General features: G+C 38.0%; 1 pseudogene; it reads right to left on the bottom strand.

Moving 5' to 3' along the window:
• Window positions 1–4,845: 4,845 nt before the first annotated feature.
• Window positions 4,846–23,742, bottom strand: part of LOC103155775 (transient receptor potential cation channel subfamily M member 2-like) — a 70,481-nt pseudogene continuing 51,584 nt past the window's right edge.

Genomic DNA, 23,742 nt, shown 5'->3' with positions numbered 1-23,742 from the left:
TTTTAATGATTAAAGTAAAGACAAGATTTGACTGGAAGAATCACAGTGCTGGTTTCTGTTGGACCTCAGCACAGCATTCAACACTGTTGACCATGACTTACCGAAATGACTGGAGAGTTGGGTGGACTCTCCAGTCCAGTACTCAACTAGTTTGAGTCTTACATAAAGAACAGCGATTTCTTTGTTTCAATAGGTAACTTCTCATCCAAGTGGACAGAAGTTACATGTGGGGTATCCCAAGGTTCAATCCTAGGACCCCTCTTATTTAATATCTATATGCTCCCACTGGTTCAGGTTGTATGTAACAGGAAATAAGATTAGCTACCATAACTACACAGATTAACTTTACATTACGATGTCACTGGGTGACCCTGAACCCACCCATGCACTGACCAGATGTTGAGAACATCCAATATGTGGATGTGCCATAACTTTTTCCTGCTGAACAGAAACAAATATGAAGTGAACATCTCTGGACCTAAAGAGGAACGATCTAGAGTCAGCACACAGTTTCAATTATAACAGTTGGAAAACAGTGATCAGCCCGAAATGTAGGTGTAGTGATGGACTCTGACCTGAACCTTCAGAGCCTAGTGAGGATAATTACAAAGTTGGCCTTTTATCACCTGAAGAACATTTCCAGGATTAAAGAACTAATGTCCCAGGAAGATCTAAAGAAAATTTTTAGTTGCATTGATCACTGCATTGTCAGTTCAACCTAAAAAAATCAGTAATCTCCAGCTGATCCAGAATGCTGCAGCTTGTGTTCTTACTAAAACCTTGAAGATCCAAGGGCGTAAATCCCATCTCCTTATTGGGGGGGACCATAAACAGGGAAAATTCTTAAAAGGAATTTTTGGGGGGTTGGCAAAGTTACAGTAAAATGTAACATAAAATGTGCTTTAAATTTTTTTGTGTGTGTTCACACTGCACCATCAAAAATGACTAGTAAGTAGCATTGAATAACAAAAGTGTTTTTCTCAGAAAACAACCTGCTGAGACCCACAGAAATCAGTTAAACTAACATTCAAATGTTGCTTAGATATGAGTTTGGTTTATGTCATAGATCTAATTTCTGCTATGCCTTTACAAAAACTTAAGGCTCTAAATAAAAACAAGTTTTAATAATTTCCTCATAAATATTGATTTATTACAGTGATTCTCAATACAAGTCATGTGTTATTTAAATTATAACTTAAGTTTTGATGGGGGTTTTTTTTATGTCCTGGATGGCTGAGAATCTATAAATATGAATTGAATATTTGGGAAGTATCATAACTTAAACTTAAAAGTCAGCATCAGGGTTTTATAGATAAATATTCCGATTTTATTTTGTGGTTTTAAAGGCTCTATGTTGAAGATGGTAAGAAGAAATAAAGGCATACTTTTTTTTTTTTTTTTTTTTTACTGCCAGCTGCAATAGCCTCTTTGCTCTCGGCTCCCACACAGAGCTATCGGCCAGTGGTAATACTGGTCGTAATACTGGTCGCTCCCTCCCGTTTCAAACTCCTCTTATTAAAGTAAGAGTTAGAGAGCTAAATATAATTGAAATATTGGCTACCTTCGACAGAAAAAGGAGCTAAGTCTATGAAAGCAATGAAGCAGTTTTGCTAGTTTTGATTTCCAAGGCATAAGGTGGTAGAACATGATTCAGCCAAAGTAATGAAATAACGAATTGTTTATTGTCAATGTGTTTCTTCCTATTGAGCAGTGAAAGTAAATAAAACGTGTAACACGTCTTTTGCTTTAAGTATTTACTTACTGGAGGGTTTTTTGTTAGTGCTGCAGAGCCAAACAACAGCTAGCTCCCCACTTCACCGGCTTTAACGGAGCCTGTGCCATTGTGCCGTTCAGTAGTCTGTTGTTGCTCCTCCTACACTTTAGACTGAACCATTGTTCTAATAATAGGGGGCGGAGGGGACCTAAAAATTCATTCATTTTTTTTTTTTTTTAGATGAATGGCAGATTTACTTAGTTATTTGTTTCTGTTGCCTTCTTATATTAATATTGTTTAAATACAAGGGTTTCTTTCATGATTTCCCAAGGGGTTCCCCGAAACCCCCTTGGGATTTAAACCTATGCATACATCACCCCAGTTCTAACTGGCTCCCTCTAGCTCAGAGAATAGACTTTAAAATACTGATGTTAGTTATAAATCACTAAACGTAGGCCTGTCACAATAAGAAATTTTGCTGGACAATAAATTCTCCCAGAGCATATTGTGATAAACGATAATACTGTTGTTTTGAGACATTTTCAAGTAATATAACAATAACGGCATAATAATGCAAGAACACATTCTCAAGGATCAATGAACTTTAAATTCTAATGAACATTTAAACACTGGAACTGGAAGACATTTGAAATATCCAAAATAAAGAAAGAAAACAACAGAATCAACAAATAAAATGAATTATGAAGTCTGTGTAAATAGCATTATCCTCCAAAAAATAAGGGATATTTGAGACCTAAGCACCAGTTTTTGGTAAAAAAGAGAGAGAAAAGAGAAAAACGATAAATCAAGCAAATAAAATTATTCCATTTCCATTAAATTAATTTGTTATGCGATTAATTGATTTATTGTTTATTGTGACAGGCCTAACTGAACAGCCACAGTAGATTAAAGATCTCCTGTTGTTCTATCCAGTAGCACCTGCAGTTGAACTCCTGTGTGTACTGTGCATACTTTGACATTTTCCTTTAAGTAAAAAATAATAATAAAATGGTTATTGAATTTTTTATTGTGTAACCTTTTCATTATCTCTTTACTACTAACAAAATTGTGGGAAAAAAATGTCTTTTGTGTCAAAACATCTTGTATGTAGCGTACATCTGTGTGAATCTGTGGGGGTGGGCACATGTACGACCTAAAGCTAAATGTTATTTTTGGTCAGTTTACTTTTGTTTATTTAGCGCTCTTTCTGTAAGCTAAATGTGACTATGCAGTGAAGCTAGCTAAAAATGAATAAGCAGGGTTTTCATCCTCCTGTAATTCTAAGACGGGTCGAGTGAACCCTGCCTGAGCTTTTTTCTGTGTGCGCGGTTCTGGCACTTTTTTTGCAAACTAAAGATCTGACAAGTCATGTGGTTGGACAACCATGACATCTGCTGCGCTCTTCCTGAACGGCACATTAAGACTAAGTCCAGTCGAAACTTTGCCAAAAAGAGTAGAAATGAAGCAAACATTGTTGCTTCACCTCATCCTCCTCTGGACGTCTGAAACATCCCCTGAACCTGGGAATCTCTATTTTTCACCCCCCGGGGATCATACGGGTAGACTTTGCTTTCCTATCTTTATTATTAAGTATAATTTATAAAAGAAAAAAGAAAGCTGGTTAGATCCTCTGTTTCTGTGGGCTATGTGCATGTAGGTTATATTTGTGTGGTTTAGGTTTGTGCTGGTTTTGTACAACTTTCACATGATGCGTTTAGCACATTGGGAATGTGGTTGTGCTCTTGTGAGTCAGGTGTAGTGATAGTATTGTGTGTACCCTCCAATAATATCCCACAAGCACTCCTGGTTCTATCAACCTTTCAGACCACTTGGGCCTAATGATTCTGGTCTGCTCTACATCCCCAGAACCAGAACCAAACAAGGAGAAGCAGCATTCAGCCGTCTATGCACCACAAATGTGGAACAAACTTCCAGAAAACTGCAAAACAATTGAAACACAAGTTCCTGTAAATCAAGGCTAAAACCCACCTGTTTAGAGTTACTTTTGAACCAATATTGACCATTGAGGTGTATTGATGATTTTGATGATGGCCCTCATCAAAATGTACTGTATGTTGTTTTTATGACTCTTTGTTTTTATGATGTAAAGCACTTTGAACTGACTTGTTGCTGAAATGTGCTGTATAAATAAACTTGAGTGATTGGTTGGCCCTTTGCATACTAAATAAGAATTAAATTTTTGATCAAAATTTACACAGATTTAGGAAAATCCCATTCCGGCACCCTTGCTCACCATGAATGTGTTTGTTTTATTTAGAGGGAGTCAACACATCTCATTGAGAGCTGATAATCTTAACATGAACAAAATTGCTCTATTATTCCAAGTCAGTAATTAACATTATGAAGTGTAATAATCTCCAGTAAATTCTTGGGTGATTTTCTACCTGTATTGTTACCTATGAAAATAACCACATATTGTGAGTTTAAATAGCTGAACCAAAATTCAAACACTGTGGATTTTTAAATAGTTTGATTTTACATTTTTATGTTTAGGTTTTAAGAATAGAAAAACAAAAAGCAACATTGATTTCAGTTTTTGCAAATTTGTTATGAAATGGAAAAAACAAAGAGTGAACTATACACAGTTTGTTGTGCTTGGAACCCATTGATAATTGCTTGCATTTCATATTTTTGAATTTTTTACTTTAATAATGAAGACTAATCTCATTTTAACCTTTCACTCCATGTTGATTTGAGATATATTTCTCTAGTTCTGCACGTAGTTTGACCTCCGCACAATAGGCCTTTTCACCAGTGGTCCCATCATCAACCAGCAGGAAGTGGGTATGATTGTTATCAAGACAGGTACCCTCTTCTGTGTCAAGCTTACAAGACTTTGTTAAATGACCCTGCAGACAAACACATTAAAAAGTATTAAGGAAACACAAATGTATTCACAGGCATAATGTAAAGCTTGTGTTTAACTTACATCTTTTCTTATCAATTTATTCCTATTATGAATTATTCCCCATGGTGCCACTCCAATAGCCACTATTTTCTTCTTCAGAGAGTGGCTGAGGGTATAGTTATTCAAAGCCTTCCCCACATGCATCATCACCCCTGCATGGATACCTCCGGTGATTATCCACGCGCCTACAGATGATGAAATGTCACTGCATGGGTTTTTGGCTGATATTAATCACACCTATCTCTAGTTTTCTGCCTGTCTCACCTGTAGTCTGGGCAATTTTGACAATTCCTCTGTAGAAAACCTTTGTCAAGTAGGGCTTCAGGTAGAAATTCCTGGCTCCTCCAGTCACTGAGATGACCAGATTGGGAGGGTTGAGTTTCCACTGTTTAGTCAGTAACTCGTAGAGCAACTTGGGTTCGGTGTCTGCAGACACTCGTACATACTGGCAATGAACAAAGAGTGGCATATGAATGCAAAGGTACACACACATATATAAAATATGTTAAATTATTCATACCCAATGAGGGTTTAAAAAAAAAACTTGCTACATCCACAAATTTTGTATATTTTTGGAGGATTTTATATGACATAACATAATTTAGCTTATAATTGTGAAGTGGCAAGAAAATGAAAATCAGAATAGTCATTTACATTCCAAATATATTTCTATATTTCTACATTTTGTTATATTCCAACATTATTTCAAATTACATTAAATTAATATCTTTCCTTAATATTATTCACATAAATACCCCATTACGACAATGTGGAAAAAGTCTTTCTTTGCTAATTTATTAAAAATAGGATCAAGTATTCACTTTGCCATGAAGTTCAAAATTGAGCTGCTTCCTTCAGATGTTTCTACAACTGGTTGGACTTGTTTTGGAAAGGCACACACATGTCCATATAAGGTTCAAACATCAATCATTAAATCAATTAATTGTCTGTAGACCTCACAGACAGAATTGTCTTGAGGCACAAATCTGGGAGAAGGGCCTTGGTGAGGGAGGTAATGAAGAATCTGATGGGCTCTCTGTCAGAGCTCCACTGTTCCTCTGTGGAGATAGGAGAACTTTCAAGAACCATCTTTGCAGCAATCCACAGATCAGTCCTTCATTATAGAGTGGCCAGAAAAAAGCCACTCCTTAGTAAAACACACATAGCAGTTGATTTAGAGCAGTGGTTCTTAACCTTTTTTGAGGTACAGAACCCCCGTTTCATATGCGCATTCACCAAACCCTTCTGTAGTGGGTTATGATCTCCACACCCTTTCCCGTCCCTCCCCCGATTTAGTAATGTAATTTTATTAGTCATATTACCACCCCCACGCCACTAGAGGCAGTACCAAACCCGAAAAGATGTGATTAAGGAGCAGATTTAGACTATAGAATTTGGTGAGCTTTACTGAAGTATTTAAAGACACAACTTCAAATCCACGCTGAGAGTGGAGCTCCTTCAAACAGTGCTCCTCCGCAGCACTGATTGGCTAAGCAATGTAACGTGATCCTCTGCAGCGAGTGATGGCAAAGCGGGGCGTCATCACAACTTTACACAAGTGTGTCTTTACCTCCGCGGCAGAGGCGCCGCCGAACCCCTGAGACCGACTCACCGAACCCCTGGGGTTCAATTGAACCCAGGTTAAGAACCACTGGTTTAGAGTTTTAGAAAAGGAAACCTGGAAGACTCTCAGGCCATGAGAAACAAAATTTACTGGTCTGAAGAGACAAAGACTGAATGTAAATACCAGGTGTCATCCCAGATAGCACACGACGTTAAAGCAACATTGAATTATAGTTAGAATCGTTGATTTTTGGTTGAAGTCAACAAATAATGGTGGATCAACCATCAAACAACCATCCAATCAAACCGTTGAAACTGTGTCATTGAATCAATGTTGTTTTGTGGTTGAAATCTGATGACTGAAATGCCAAGGTCTGATTAATGTTTGATTTGTGGTTGAAGTCGACAAATGACGGTGGATCAACCATCAAACAACCATCCAACTCTAGCCAATTAACTAACATTGAAACTGTGTCATTGAATCAATGTTGTTTTGTGGTTGACATCAAAGTTGTTTCACCTTCGGGTGAAACAACTTTAATTTTAGGTGAGGGTTTTTCATTTTCACATTTTATTTTGTTAAAGATATTTTTGGCTCTAGTGGCCTTTATTTGATAGTTAATTGACAGGAAAGTGGGTAATGAGAGAAGGGAAAAGACATGCAGCAAGGGTTGCCAAGGCCGGGAATCAAACCTGCAACAGCTGCGTCGAGGACTAAGGCTAGGTGGATTGTGCTTAATCCCTGCGCCACCACAGCACACCCTGTTTTTAAGTTAATCACATTGACTTGAGGGTTAACGTGATTAACCTTCAAGTTAGCGTTATTAACTCGAGGGTTAATCACGCAATATAGTGCATAGTTGTCAGCACTATGTGTTGACAACATTGAGTTGTGATTCCGTTCTATAACCAGATTGCACATGATGGCAATTCAACATTGAATTAACATCTGTTGCCAACAAGCCAACAGCGAAGTGGCTGTGTGTTTGGGACATCCCACTCATGTAAATAGCAGGGGTGGACCGCTCCACTCCTTGTAGTACATTGTAGATATTTTTGTGTCAATATATCACACACAAACGGTTAGTAGGAATTTTTATGAACAAGTAAGAAAATGTACAGAAATGAATCATCACTCACTATCCTGACTATGATGGTTGAATCAATGTTGACTATTCTGACTATAATTGAAAGTTGATTTACCATTGTGTGCAATCTGGGCAGTTTGTTCCACCCCTCATGGCTTGTTTGCATCCGGCTTCTGAATTGAATTCTCCTCTGAGCAGTTTTATGGTAAGTTTTTCAATATTACTTTGATCTTAAATGTGTTTATTAAAAAATAAGGGCATTGTTTTGTACCTGGTTATTTTGGGGCAAAACAGATATTTTTAATAATTGAGGTCATGTCTCCTTTTGTATTATTTTCATCCTACCCACCACTCCAGGCCTAAGTATGAAATCCTGCGAGATTTTGTGGGATTTGAGTTTTTAAAATCCCACATTGTTTGGTCTGGGAGAGCATGTGGTGGACAAGGAAGCGTACGGCTGGCTGCTCCAGGTGGGCTTTAAATTGTTGTGATAGTAATCACTTGTTTTTAACTTTTTATTATGATATGCTTAGGAACGTGCTTAAATGAGCCTCTGTTCCAGAACAGCTGAGTTGGATGATTGCATGACCATCTGCAGCCATCAAGAAGTGCAGAAGGTTGTTAATCATCCACAGATTCAATCCAGGTGAGGCAGAAGGGAAACACTTAACATGTAAGGCAGGTGAAACACTGAACTAAACCTACTAATGACTGATTCAGTCTGTTGATTCTTCGATTGGATTTTCCAATGTGTAAAAGTGGTTGGGTTAAACCAGTTACATAATGCCCAAAAGAGTAATTAGCTGATGTGAAAAATATGAAGGCTTTTATTTTGAAATTTTCAGTGAGCTTCATTTTACATGACCACACTAATAAAATGTGTAACAGTGGTTGGGTTAAACCAGTTATATAATGCCCAAAACAGTAAGTAGTTCTAAATGCCAGCTCAGCCCTAATCTGTAGTCACTGAGAGTTCCGCCATGTTTGTAGTTCTGACATTCAGCTCAGACCTCTTCTGTAGGTACTGAACGTTCTGCCCTTCCCTATGTAATGCTATGGCAGGCCCCAATAAATAAATAAATAAAGGAAGAAACGTTCTATTAGGTGTAGAACAATAGGTGCCTTCCATGCATTACATAGAGAAGAGCAGTGACTGCCTTCCCTATGTAAGCAAGGCAGTCACTGCTCTTCTTTATGTAAAGCTATGGCAGGCCCCGATAATATTATTTAAGTATGAGGTAGCATTATTTTACCTTGCTAGTCTTTTGCCCCAAACCACCAAAGTTGATGTATCCAAAAGCATCTGTTGGTGACTTGCAGACACGATCCTCTGGCTTCTTGGTGCCATCGGTGAAGTCCCCTGCTGGGTAAGAGTGCTTTTCCTTCGTGTAACCACAATGACATATTTCCTCTTTACTGTAAAAAACACATGACTTCACATGTTTATGTTGGAGGACAAAATTAGACATATAGTTTATGCATCAGAAGGATGTTATCAAACTGCATTTTGGTGTTCTTTATTATTCTGATACCTTTACATTTCAGAATATTGGAGAAATAGATTGAAAAAAATAACCTAAGCTGATCTAAAATCTCATGCACCGAGACTCTTTCTTTCATCATTTGTCTGAGCAGGTAAATTAAGAGCTAAAAAGTTAATGGAGTGTGGCTGTAAAATTAAGATTCTCAGAACTGAACATTGTTAGAATTTGTCAAATATTTTAAACAAAAAGCAAAGCTTTAATTGCTTCTTTGACAATACAAAGTGCCTGTTATCGAAATAGCGGATTGTATTTCATAGCACTAACTGGAAACACAGTAAAGACTCAAAATAAGATTTCGCTGCAGTCAGAGCAGTTTCTTCTCATTATTAATAAAACATTGGGTAACACTATTTGACGGGGTGTGAATAAGACTGTCATAACACCATCATAAACATAACATAACACCTGTCATGAACATGAAGTCTTCATGACACTTTGACTGTTGTCATAAAGCGTCATTTGGTAAATCATGACACTTTTAATTCAAAGTTGACATTATTCAAAATGTCTTCGTTATGACAACTTGACATTACTCTAGACCAGTGGTTCCCAAACTTTTTCTTCTGCGCCCCCCAGTGGTTTCCAAACATTTTCTGCGCCCCCCTATGGATTACAAATGGCTGTCTGGTTGAAACGACGAGTGTGACGGGGGGTAGGGGGGGATTCTAACACAAACCTACATAGCTCCGCACAGCAGCAGCAGGTCTCCTTCACAGGTGTAAACCCAGTGCGAGCGTCGTACCGCTCATGTTGCGTTTAAAGGCGGCTCGGAAAAACAGGTTACAACATGTTAACAACGGATTAAACAGTTTTAACTGCTGATAAAAGTGACAGAGGACACATTTATGGTAAGTGTGGAAGCCTCTACTGTATCAAATTGACATAGGAATAACAGAGAGTTGGCCATTCTAAGGTAAAAACCCAGCGCATACAGTGTTCATGTTTTTTTTTTTTTTCATCCAGAAGGCTTCCCGCGCCCCCCCTGCAATGACACGGTGCCCCCCCCCCCAGCGGGCCCCACAGTTTGGGAACCTCTGCTCTAGACAAAAATGTCTTCGTTATGGCAACTTGACATGAACCAAGAAATCATGATTGATATAAATTTGTTATAAAAGTATTACCGATTAAACTTTAAAAATTCTGTAACTTTATGTGGTAATATTTTATTGCTCTGCCATTTTGCTTAGTCGTAAATTTCTTAATATAATTTATCCTAAAGTTTTACGGCAAGATGTCTATAAAGCACTTATGAACTTTGCATTTGAAACATTTTTTAAGCCTGTTTTAAGTAGTGCAATGCACCATCTCCACCAGTGAGAGGCAGCAATGCACGGACAGGTGTGCAGTGTGTTGGTGAAGAAGAAATCTTCCATCTTGTGGGACCTACCTAACACAAGTTATAACAGCCAGACCTCTTGTTTAAAAAGAAGCCGAAGTATGTCACCTAATACATATGAGGTATGTGCCTTAACTTTACATTTTCTTTGACAAAATAAATTTGACTATGTTCTCTTTCTTTGTAATCTTACCTATGAGCAATTCAAGCTAATGGTACCTGGCTGTAATTTAATGTTAGCTAAAGTTACTAAACTCCATTATTGTAAGGTTAGCCCTTAATCTTAAACATATTTAAAGGCAGGCAAATAGATTTTTCCCTCCAATTTTAATCTAGCAAATTAAAAGTTAATATGTTAGTCAAAGTTATCTTTTATGTGTATTATTTAGCAACTTGGCTGATGTTACATGGTGCTTGTGTTCTTTCACCAGCTGAGTTAATAAGTTACGTTTTAGACAACTAATTGTTGTCAAATGTAAAACTGGTGTTTAATCTTTTTACTTATTAATAAACTTCTTGCAAACATCCATCAGCCAGAGTATCTGGCTGGAAATAATTTTGAATGCTCATTAAGTGAAAAGGTACACTCATGTGCCTACAGCTATTAAACCAGTGGTCCCCAACCTTTTTTATTACCACGGATCGATCAAGACTTGGAAATTTTGCTTTAGTAAGATAAGGCTTTTGCATGTTGGTCTTCCTGCTAAAGCCTGAATATGCCCAATTTAGGTTGTCTTGGCCCTTTTATCGCAGCCTGTGGGGTTTTCCCTTACTGGGGACAAGAATACAACCTGTTGAATGTGACAGGTAGCCAATCAGAAAGCGCTGTGATATAAGAACAGAGGGGAATCCCAAACAGAGATCCGTCCATCTTCTTTACACCCTGGTCCCTTAGTGGGGTCCGGAGGGGTGCTGGTGCCCATCTCCAGCTAACGTTCCAGTCTGTTGCAGGGCAACACAGAGACACACAAACACTCACACCTAGGGGTAATTTGGAGAGGCCAATTAACCTGACAGTCATGTTTTTGGACTGTGGGAGGAAACCGGAGTACCTGGGGAAAACATGCACAGCGAGAACATGCAAACTCCATGCAGAAAGACCGGGGCCGGGAATCGAACCCAGAACGTTCTTGCTGCAAGGCAACAGCTCTACCAACTGTGCCACTGTGCAGCCGGATATTGGAGATGATATGTGGAAATGTTATTATATGTAAAGGCCATTATTATATATGTTTATTATGTTTACCCAGTTAAAAATGTTGACTATGAAAAAACATATTCACCTCCAAATAATAGTGCAGCAAATAGAGCGGTTGCTCCCGTCGTCTTTTATCTACCACCTTTTCTTTTTGTTACGTCTTTTATCTCTTAAAATGAGTCCACAAACTATCACTATTGCTTCTACATCGTCATCCGTGTTTGGTTATTCTAAATTCCCGTATGCTATGTTGGGGGTTTTACTGGATTATCCTCTGGAATCGGGATGTTTGTGAGTGGAATTGGTTTGTGTGGTGTGTTGCCTCTGCCGTGTGGCTGGACACACAAACCAATCGAACCTGTTGGACTATTATCAGCTCTGTGGTCACAGAGGTTTGGAGAATAGGCCGACAATTCTCAAATCTTGCCGTCTAAACCAGACTTAAGACTCACAAGCTCTACTCATCTCCTCTTGAACACTGCCCAAACGCTTTCTGACTCTGGTCGCTATGGTAAGGTTTACATATCTCTTCAAAATAAGATACAGATGCACGGGAGATAACGGGAGCCCTGAGCTTGTTTCTCTGCAACGAGATGGTCCCATCTGGGAGTGATGAGAGACAATAACACCCGAAGTGTTGCTTATATGCACAGTGTGCTGGGTCTCTACGTGGCGAAGCAGTTTGAAGCTTCATTGCCTCATTAGTAGCCGGTCGCCGAATGTTACGCAGAGCGGGCTTGCAATGTGGGAATCACCAACCGGTCCAGGATAAATCCATTCTCCTGTCTCTTCTCTGGGCCTTTTCCCCTTCATGTCACTTTATGACAATAGTCATAAAGTGTCATGAAGACTTCCTCATGTTCATGATAGGTGTTATGTCATGTTTATGACGGTGTTATGATTATCTTGGTCACACCCCGTCAAATAAAGTGTTACCAAACATTGTACAGAAACTACAGGCTAAAGAGTGGTGAATTATTCTACCTGTCATGCCTCTGAAAAAAGCAGCATTCCTGTTTTGAGATGTTGTCTTGGATCCATTTTTTAAGTTCCTGGAAAGAAGGGGAGATGGACAGATATTTAGATGCTGTATGATTGCCAGAGTATGAAATGATTGTGACTGAACCTCATCTCCCTTCATCCTGCAACAAAGATTGTTTACAAGTGATCACTGATCATGATGACTCAGATTGAAGTCAAGCATCATGGCAGGAGAGAGCCGTCTCTGAAGCCTCAATGCTGGCAGACGGTCAACTCTGCATCAGATCTGTGCAGGGTGGCGATACTGCTGAGTAATTGACCCTGAGATTTCTGTACTGTGCAGATTGGAGATGTGTGGGTTACTGCTATAGCTGACGGGAGCGGGTTACTGCTATAGCTGACGGGAGCAAAGGAAAAGCATTCTTTTTTCATTTAGTTACATTACAATGTTACGAATGTAGTCGCAAACTTAATTATGCAAACATGAGTGTGTAGGTGCCTGTTCCTGATTAGCTCCCAGAAGACGGCGGATATGTCCAACTGGTGACCTGTTGGAGGTGATGGATATAAAAGCTGGTGATGTGGACTTCCTGCCATCCATCCTCAGCTCATCTCAACCGTCCACACCGTTTGTCTGTTAAAAACCCTTTGTAAAAGTTCTTGGAGTTTGTAGGAGTGAGATGATATTTATGTTTGCTTAGTTTTCTCATGTTTTTCTTAATTAGTGAGATAATTGTCATATGGTTTATTTACTTTTAAATAAGTAAGTTTTGGTTAATATTCAGATAGTTTCCCTTGTTTATTGTTTTTGACACCATAACTCACTCTGAAGCCATATACTCCAATTGTTGTAACATCTCAGTCAAAAATACATGTTTATAAAATTACATATGTTTTTAAAATAACATTATAAAATATTCATCTTTGTGTGTGCTGGCTGCTTGAAATCTGAAGAGGATGGATCCTTCATGTTATGATCTGGCAACCCCTAGACGGGTCATAACCTAACACTACGTGCATCAATTAATTTATTGAGATTTTATGTGAAAACACATAATCCTTGATCCTTTCACTCTGAAGTGAAAGGATCAAAGAATTTCTGAAAGGTTTGATATGCATACGAATTCCCCCAAATAAAATATGTTTCTTCATACTTACATGCAAACAGCTCAAGTAACAATATAAAACAAGTGTGGAGAGCCATTTTAGCCAAAATTAAATAAATAAATGGATGAAATAAATAAAAAATGAGTAAAATAAATCAATAAATGAAGAAAATGAGTGAAATAAATAAAAAAATTATTAAATAAATAATTTAGTTTTTTCATTAACTCAATTTTTCATTTTATTTTTCAGATTATCAATTTCTCTTTTTCATTTATTTATTTTTCATTTATCTCTTTATCCATTTACCAATTTTTCATATTTTTCATTTAACCACTTTTCAATTTCCCTTTTTCATTAACCCAATTTTTTATTTATTTATTTTTCAGATTATCAATTTATCTTTTTCATTTCTCTTTTTCATTTATTCCTTTATCCATTTAACCATTTTTCATTCATCTATTTTTCAATTAACCACTTTTCAATTTCCCTTTTTCATTAACCCATTTTTTCATTTATTTATTTTTCAAATTATCAACTTCTCTATTCCCCTTTTTCATTTATCTATTTTTCATTTATTTTTCATTTGTCCAGTTTTCATTTATCCCTTTATCTATTTACCCATTTTTCATTAATCTATTTTTTAATTTAACCATTTTTCAATTTCCTTTTTCCATTAACCCGATTTTCTATTTCCCAGCTTCATTAATGAATTTCTCATCTATCCCTTTTATTTACTCTTTTTTTCATCTATTTTTCCTTTAACATTTGTTTGAAAAAAATTTAATTTTCCTATTTTCTAATTTCCCTTATTCATTTAGTATTTCCTTATTTTCTTATTTATCACATTCTATTTTCCCCGCAAAACTTAGAAAAAGAATAAATGCAAATGAGGAGAGGCACATCATCAGGCTACAACTTCCCCAATTGGTTGGTTAGCGTCACACCGTACTTTGCTTAAAGAAAGATGGCAACCTACTAACGGGTTATCAATAAGCTGAAGCTCATTAACTTCATTAGAAAATAGTGTTATTACTCCTGGCTATAGCCAGCAGAGGGTGCCAAAGTTAGCCTGTTGCCGGGCTGATTCCCCACGGGCTGATTCCGGGCTGAGGTGAGGAGTTGCACACCTGCAACTCCACAAGCCTCATCATACCCTGGATATAAGGAGCTGGTTGCCAGTCACTTTTAGGCTGAGTGTTAACCCATGTGGTAATGTCAAGCCCTTCTTGTGAACCTCTGAGTAGCTTTCTGTGTAAGCTATCTGACCCCAATGTTGTTACTTATGTTTGCTCTCTCTTCAGGTCTCCCTGAGTACTACTTGGATTATATCTGTGAAACCTCTCAAAAATAGTCAGACCATAACCATCAGCTTGGATTTTCTGACTGGAAACTTTAAACTTCTCTCTCATCATTGTACCATCTGTCCATTCTGCAGTAGCTTCCATCAGGCTCTCCAGCCCTCTGCCTACTATTTTGCAGTTTCTACCTCAAGACCAACACCCCACTCAACCCTCCTTATTGGACTTCCTTGTCATGCTGTGTAAGTTCTTTGTCCAGCATTTCCTTTTACCTTCATCTCTCCACTAACTTATTTCTTCCAGAAGCCCCAGTCCCCCAAATCACCTACCTACTCTGGACCAACACATTTTCACATTATTTCACTTTGTAAATAAACTCCATTTTACTGGTTTCTTCTCTCCCGGGTCTTTCTCTACATGTGGGTCATAAGCATAAACAGAGACATGACACTACTTTGGTAACCTGGGTGACATTTTGTGTAGTGTTCCCCAATCATTCCACCAATTTATATATACATAAACTCAACCGTTTTATTTAGAAAAATAAATGTTAACCAACCAAAAAATATATATAAACTGAAAATATAAAAAATACTCTGACCTGATTGTACTCATTCTGCAAGTTGGAGGTAGAAGGAGAGCTCAGTGATGGAGAGTTCAGTGCAGAAGGGAACGATTCATCTGAAGAGAAAAAAGGAGCATGAGTCCAGAAATGGTAAAAAAAAATAAAAATAAAATGTTATGTACAGTAGCTTATGGGGCACAGCCTTATAGGACAGGGTTGAGGCAATGTGGGGATTTGTTTTTGTTGTGTAACATTATTTTGTGTCATTAATTTGTGTTTCTACTAATTTGGTTTGCAGTTGTTTTTGGTTGAGTTTCAGATCGCTTCTAGTTTTGTCCTAGGTTCCTGTGCTTTATTGGCACAGGACATTATTAAATTAGAATAATGTCTATTTTTAATATTGTAAAAGAATGTATAAATAAAATATATTTTGTATACTATTTCTGTTTCATCATTCTAAGCCAGACCTACCTGGGTATTGTTAATTGGGAGATCCTGGGCCACTTGATATTAGAGTGTGACTGAGGACGTGGCTTTAGGGCCTCAGTCACAATCCGGGTTTTTCTCCCGTGTTACATTTAGGACAATTTTCTGAAAGTTCGAATGCTGTTTTCTTGCTGATCTTGCTTGCAGAGTCAACATTTATGGCCATAGCCATATCTTTTCTTTTTTTTATGTGTTTCACATCATTGTAAAGTTCAGAATCCACACTTTTTGAATTTCTAAAAACTTCAAATGCCCTCAGGATGATGTATTCCTGGTTTTGTTGTGACTAGACATATTTGAGAATGCACTAATGATCTGAAGTTGTGAATAATATGTACTGATATGTAGGGCTGTATAAATAAATCGATTCGGCGATATATATCGATATTTTCCGCCCTATGAAAGTATCGATTTTTCATCCGCGAGTATCGATCCGTTACACCATAGGGGTCCATAGCCTTATAGCTCTTTTTAAGTCTAGTTTGTTACGGCGTAGCAGCAAGACTCCGCCTCCCTCAGTCTCACTTTCAACTTGAGCTTAAAGTGGACATTATAAACTACACATCAGTTTTTAAATTGTGATAATAGGCCAAGTATAACCGGAGTTATGCTAAAATTAGTACATCATATTTTTCCGAATGTCAGAGAAATGTCAAAAGCGCCGCCATTCCTCGGCTTTTCCGGTTATGTGAGAGGGAATTAGCTTCCAAACGTACAAAACGAAACGAAACATTAGATTCCTGTGTTTTTGGAAATGTAAAATCTTCAATAAATAACGATGGGCTGTATTTTGTTGCTGAGAAACTAAGTAAAGTTCCGCAAATAACCGTGAAAGAGAAGTGGAAGCAGAAAGGAGTAGCGGCGCGAACGGAGCAGCTGCAAAAGCAGTGAGATTGCGAAATTAATGCAAATTTAGACTGGTAGCATTCACTTCGTAATTAGTTTTTAGCTTAGCGGTTTCTGTTCTGTATATAAAGGATTACCTGAAGAATGAACATGGGTGGATAACATCCAAAGCGGGCGCGCAGCAAGCAGCGGCGCTGTGTTTTGAGCAGGAAGACGAAAAGGAAAAAAACCCAGCCGGAATCCGCAGCGCAGTGATGATTTCCGTGATAACAATGGCTGATCGATCATTCTTATTAGCAACAGACAAAGAGTATCAGAGACTGAGAGTACTATGAGATCCTGGCAATCTGAGAGGCAGCTACTCAGAGATCCAAGCAGGGGCATAGCGGCGCTGCGGAGCTGCAGGGAGTCGATCACTACGGGGTGAGGCGGGGCCACTACTTTAGCAGTTAGTTTACAGCCACGGCTAACTCCGGGAGTCAAGGTAGAAAAGCCTTTTTCCCCATAGTCCAAAAGGCTGCATTTGTGGCTGCATTTTTACTCCAAAATGCAGCCAATCATTTGCATATTGAGAGTCGACAGAGGCTGATAATCTCCCCACTCTGCTCCTGGATTACCGTTTAATCTTTTGAGTTTATGTCAAATCCACGTGAATTAAATGACAGAAACTAATTCTCTTACTGCATCTTTGATTCATTTTGTCCAGCTGCAGACTGTTAGACTGTCCAACCAGAGTCAGGTATTGTGTAGTTGGTGCTTTTAATCAGTTTTCAGTTCACTAAATTCAAGTCTATGGAACACAAAATGTCACTAAAATCACTCTGTCCTTCTAAAATCTTTCAGAAAATCGTAAAAATGCACTGAATCGTTGTGAATTGTATCGCTCAACAAATATCGTGATACATATTGTATCGTGACCAGAATATCGTATATCGTATCGTAAAATTATTGTATCACTACACCCCTACTGTTTGCACAATTGCATCTGCAAGTTTTTGCATTCCTACAGTTATGGTTCTTTGCTTTGATCCCCTTAAAGAAACTGGGATTCATTCAATTTTCATCATCACTTTCACAGCAGAGCAGAAGAAACCTCTTGTAAATTGTTTGAACCATTTCTCATTACTTTGACATGTTTCCCCCTCCCTTTTCTAAACATTTGTCAACTCCTTTGTTCTTACTATGGTAACCAAACAGAAATCACCCATTCCTAAGTATTAGAAGCTATCTAAATATGAAACAACTGAAGCACCTGTTTCACACTCCTTGACACAAATCTTCAGCTAGCATTCAGCGTGTAGGTCTGTAGATCTATGTTATTTACCAGCATGGATGGAGGAGATCCCAGGCAGATAGAAATCAAATTTTGTGTATTTTTGATTTTCTTAATCTAAAATATATTTTATTCTGGTTTACATTTACAGTATTTTCAATAATATTCACAGCATTTCAGTTTTCAGCTCAGTTTGAAAAACAAAAAATGTCATGGAATTGATCAAATTTGAATCAGAGCCCTGTGCATGGTGGTACATTTGACCTTAGCTGCATGTCTTCCCCAACTCTTACAACCCACTTTAAATTAACGATAAAGTCATATACAGGCCACTAGCACAAAAAAAGCAAAAGAAAAAAAATGCACTGCTAAAAAAAACTAAGGCAATGTAAGGAACTAAGGATTAAAGACCATCACATTAGTTTTACTGTACCTTCGCAACTTTCTTCCTCTTTTGTCTTTTTTCTTCTTAGGGCATCAGTCAATTTGGGATGTTCTGACATGCTGCTTTCTGAAGTCACTTGCATTACAAAACTTGTCCCTCCAGTCACAGAGCGCAAGTTATACCTGAGAACACTATATGGGGGAGGTGCGTGGGATGCAGGAATAAACCAAATGGTAGAGAAGGAAGAAGTAGGCAAAATCAATATTATTAAATGTAATATTTAATATTAATTGCCATGCAGCTAAATGAATCTTTCATATCAGGGTATTATATTTTATTTTCTTGCCCATTTTCTTGCTCATGCCTGAGTGGTGGCATTGGCAGACATGGGCAAGTGCTAAGGGCACCATCAGTCCAGGGGGCGCCATTAATAGGGGCAAGAAAGAAAATTAACTTTCAGAATTCCTTTTAAGACTTATAGCTTAGGTGGTGGTGATATTAAATATTCTGCACTAATTTAGCAATATTTAATAGCACATCTAATAATTATGTTGCTTTGCCTAGCTCCTACCTCCTTCTCTACCATTTGGTTTATTCCTGCACATTCCTTGCCCCTCCCCTTCACTGCTCTCGGGTATGTGTTGCATTCTGACTGGGCGGACGAGTTGGTTGAGTTTTGTAAGGCAAGTGACTTCAGAAAGCATGTCAAAATGTTTCAAATTGTATGATGCTCAAGTAAGAGAGAAGAGAAAAAAAGTGACAGAAAAAGAGTATACCGTGTTCCAAATTATTGTGCAAATTGGATTTAAGTATCATAAAGATTTTTTTTTTTGTTCTAATAAATTCATAAATAGTATTGCGTCTCAGGGCTCTTTGAATCACTGTAATTAATTTCAGAAAACTGGATTGATTAGATTGTCAGGTGAGCTCAATTAAATGAAACCTACTTAAGAAGGATGTTCCACATTATTATGCAGGCCACAGGTTTCAAGCAATATGGGAAAGAGAGGATATCTCTGCTGCCGAAAATTATCAGATAGTGTAGTGCAGTGGACAAGATATGAAAACATTAGATATTTAACGAAAACTGAAGCGATATCATACTATGAAGAGATTTGTGGCTGATTAAGAACAAAGATGGGTTTATGCAGATAAAGGCATAATGAGGAAGATTTCTGTTAGACAATTTCATCGGATTAATAGAGCAGCTGCTAAAATGCCCTTACAAACCAGCAAACAGTTATGCTGCTGGTGCCTCTGGAACCTCAAGGTGTAGGACCCTCCAGAGGCTTGTTGTGCATGAATCTACTATTCGGTCACCCCTGACCAGTGCTCACAAGCAGAAATGGTCGCAGTGGGCCCAGTCATACATGAAGATTAATTTTCAAACAGACTTGTTCACTGATGACAACCCTGGATGGTCCTGATGGATGGAGTAGTGATGGGTGTGGATGGTCACTACATCCCAACATGGCTGTGACATCAGTAAGGAAATGGTGAAGTCATGTTTTGGGCCGAAATCATCGGGAGAGAGGTGGTCGGCCCCTTCAGAGTCCCCGAAGGTGTGAAAATGACCTCAGCAAAGTATATGGACTTTCTGACTGATCACTTTCTTTCATGGTTCAAAAAAGAAGAGTTATACCTTCAGTAGCAAAATCATCTTCATGCATGACAATGCACCATCTCATACTGCAAGGATTACCACTGTGTCATTGGCTGCTATGGGTGTAAAAAGGGGAGAAACTCATGGTGTGGTCACCATGCTCCTCTGACCTCAACCCTATTGAGAACCTTTGGAGTTTCCTCAAGCAGAAGAACTAAGGGTGGGATGCAGTTCATATCAAAACAGCAGCTCTGGGAAGGTATTCTGACATCCTGTAAAGACATTCAAGCAGAAACTATCCACAAACTCACAAGTTCAATGGATGCAATAGTTTTGCAGATATCAATGTTGCGTAACTCGGTCTGTTAAGATGTTTTTGATTGAAATAGCTTTTGATTTTAGTAAATGTGACCACTTAATGCTGGACATTTGAAGAATGACTGTTTGCAGTTCTTTATAATCCATAAAATGTTTTTAAAATCTGCGGTGCATAATAATTTGGAACAGTGAATTTTGAGTTTTGTAGTTTTGAAAAAAATACTGTTCTCATTGGGAGCTTTCAGTAAAATTTCATTTATACTGTAATAGTTAATGACGGGTTTAAAGTCGGGGGGAGATGGAATTGAGATAAAGGGAGGAATATTCAAGTATTTCCTTAAGTCTTCCCAAGCTAACAAAGTACTGTAAACTACCATGTTTTCCTTCAATGAATCAAATTGATCTAAATTATTGATAAAATGGAGAGAGCTTAACCTTCTCGGACAGCATGATAAAGATTCAAGGCCCAGCCATGAACAGTTGTCTCTACTAGAAAACCAATCTGACACAATTTTAAGCTGGGCAGACCAGTAATAGAGCTGCATGTTGGGTAAAGACAAAATCTCCCAGTATTTAAGCTCCTCTATCTCAGTCACAACTTGCTGGTTCATCTTCTCACTTCCTTCATGTTTCCCAGTGATCTCATGTTTTCAGCTTTGGATTATATTTTTGTGCTCCTCTGGACTTCCCCTTTGTAACTTTGATTCTGGTTTATTTTCTTATTAAATTTTCACGACTATACAATGTTTCTCGCCTGCTGCTTTCGGTCCACTACGACAACTCATTTTGACACTCAGTGCACCATTGTTGGTCATTGAAGCTTATTACATCACTTTCATGACAGTGAAAATGTTTTCAATACTGTAGTCTTCCAAATGGGCTTGGTAGAGGGCTTAAAAGCCTTGAAGAAAGCTGCTGAGAATTTTTCCATCTTCAAAAATGTGGGTGCCTCTATTTTATGAAAAGTAGGGTATGACTCTAGCAGGAGCATAACATGGACCTATGGAGATGGTTATTACTGTCCATTGGCAAGCTTGCAAGCTTTGATAAGAGGAATAACTTAAGTCATTCGCACAGAAAAGTAAGATGAAAGAGCAGAGGTTGGAATGTCATGCAAAGAGCAACATCAAAATCATTCCATATTTTTTGAAGTAGTAGTGTCACAATAGGCAGAAACATCTTCAATGAGAACAAGATTAGGGTTTAAGATGGTTGAATCAGAAAGATCAGTCCTGGGGGAGCAAATCTGCTCCAGCACAGCACCACTACAGTGTGAGTAAATATCTTGAGGTGTGTAGCAGCATTCAAAACTGCACAGTGCTTATGTAGCAGTGTGGTGTTATTACACTAGATCAGGGGTGTCAAACTCAATTTCACCGAGGGCCACTTCAGCATATTGGCCACCCTCAACGGGCCACATTGATGGTACAAATCAGGAGTGCATCCCTGCTAAAACACACCCCAGAGAAAAGGTTGACTTCCCTCATTCAGTTCTGTAGAGGCTTATAATGAGCTTCGATTTCAAAGAAGCCTACATTGAAGTCGATTGGCAAATTAACCATCACCAAAGAGGAAGGCTCTTGTTGTCTCACTGCACCCCAAGAGATGCATAACCTACAAAAACTGTTTCTGAACCAGAGATCTATTGCATGTAAAGCAAACATGATAACCACTACACTACAGGAACTGAACTTGTCTGCTTTGTTTAAGTTTGAGGTTCCAAAGTTGATGATGTGAGATGCAACATGAAAATTTCAACTGAGGTTTGCACTCAGATGCCTGGATTCAGAGTACAGACCATGACACCACAGGACCCTTGTTGACCTTTAGCAAACACCTGTGATGAATAGAAAAAAAACTATATCTGTTTCTGAACCAGAGACCTTTTGCATGTAAAGCAAACGTGATAACCACTACACTACAGAAACTCATGCTCTTTGCAGTGTTCCTGGTAGATGATCCACATTTTGTTAGAGACTAATGTCAACCATTGGCATGGAACAATGTCAAATACTTATACCACAGATCCTCTCAGAGAGCACAGTAACTTGGTGAACAAACTGTCAGACTTATAATTGTGCCTAATTTCACATTACAGTCCATAAACTAAGCCTGGGATCAAAAAATTGTATTGAAGATGTCATTAGTAGAGACAAATGGCTCTACAGAGACTTGGCTAAATGGCTAAAAAATAAAGTCAATACTTACAAATAAAAATGGTTCAAAAATAAAATTAACACATTAAAATAAAAAAACATCTCTGAAATACAATCAACACTTGAAAATTAAAAATGGTTCAAAAATACAATTAACACTTCAAAATACAAAATCTCTGGAAAATAAAATATTATGTATGTTGTTTTGAAAAACATTAGAATATAAGCACGTTTATCAAATCTTCATTCTGGTAAGATCATGTAAGTTCTTCTTAAATTCATAAGGTAGGTTAGCTCAGCAGGTTAGAGCACCGTGCTGGAAACACTGAGGTCATCGGTTCAAACCCTGTATGGGGCAATTCATGTCTGAAGTCCTTCAGACAATCAAAAACAAAATCAACACTTCAAAATAAATAAGGTTTCAAAATCAACACTTTACAATTAAAAAATGGTTCAAAAATAAAATCAACACTTTACAATTAAAAAATGGTTCAAAAATAAAATCAACACTTTAAAATAAAAGTGTAAAATGTATTTTTGAACCATTAAAAAATGTTACAAAAATAAAATCAACAGTTCAAAAATAAAATCAACACTTTAAAATAAAAGTGTAAAATGTATTTTTGAACCATTAAAAAATGTTACAAAAATAAAATCAACAGTTCAAAATGTATAATGGTAACTGTTTCTGTCTGTTCAGCCTGGGATCAAAAAATGTATTGAAGATGTCATTAGCAGATACAAATGGTTCTACAGAGACTTGGCCAAATGGCTATAAAATAAAATCAATACTTACAAATAAAAAATGGTTAGTAAGCGCATTACAAACCTTTGGTTGAAATGGCGCGTTAAATTCAAGTCTCCATTACAGACCAGAGAAAACTAAAGAGAATGCAACTGTGTTAATCCATTTGAGGAGCCGGCAATTTATCTGGAGGAAATAAATGACGATGCAAAAGTTAATTAGACTGTAACATGCGCAGTGCGCTGCTCAACCACTGCGGACGAGGCTCCGCCGCTGCGAAGAATTAGAAACCGCTGGGAGTAACTCATCCAGCGGATTTAACAAATGGAGCCTCCTGGGTTCACGTTACCCAGGAGAGCGGCGCTCTGGAGGAGCTGCAGACGGAACATCCGTCCGTTTCGGAAAAGCGAAACCACGCACAAAAAAAAATAAATAAATAAAAATCCTGGTAAAAGCTCATACCGGACTGTGCAGGGTAAAACACTCAGAGTTCAGTTGATCTGTTTGGATCAGACAGATCCAACTGACTGATGAATTAGCGCAGATTTTTCTGCAGATGGGAACCAGGAGGAAGTGCGTTCAGACCCCAGTGGGTGAAGCGATGCTA

Source organism: Poecilia formosa, unplaced genomic scaffold (genome assembly GCF_000485575.1).
Source record: "Poecilia formosa unplaced genomic scaffold, Poecilia_formosa-5.1.2 Scaffold447, whole genome shotgun sequence".
NCBI lineage: Eukaryota > Metazoa > Chordata > Actinopteri > Cyprinodontiformes > Poeciliidae > Poecilia > Poecilia formosa.
This window is presented reverse-complemented; position numbering and strand designations above follow the sequence as displayed.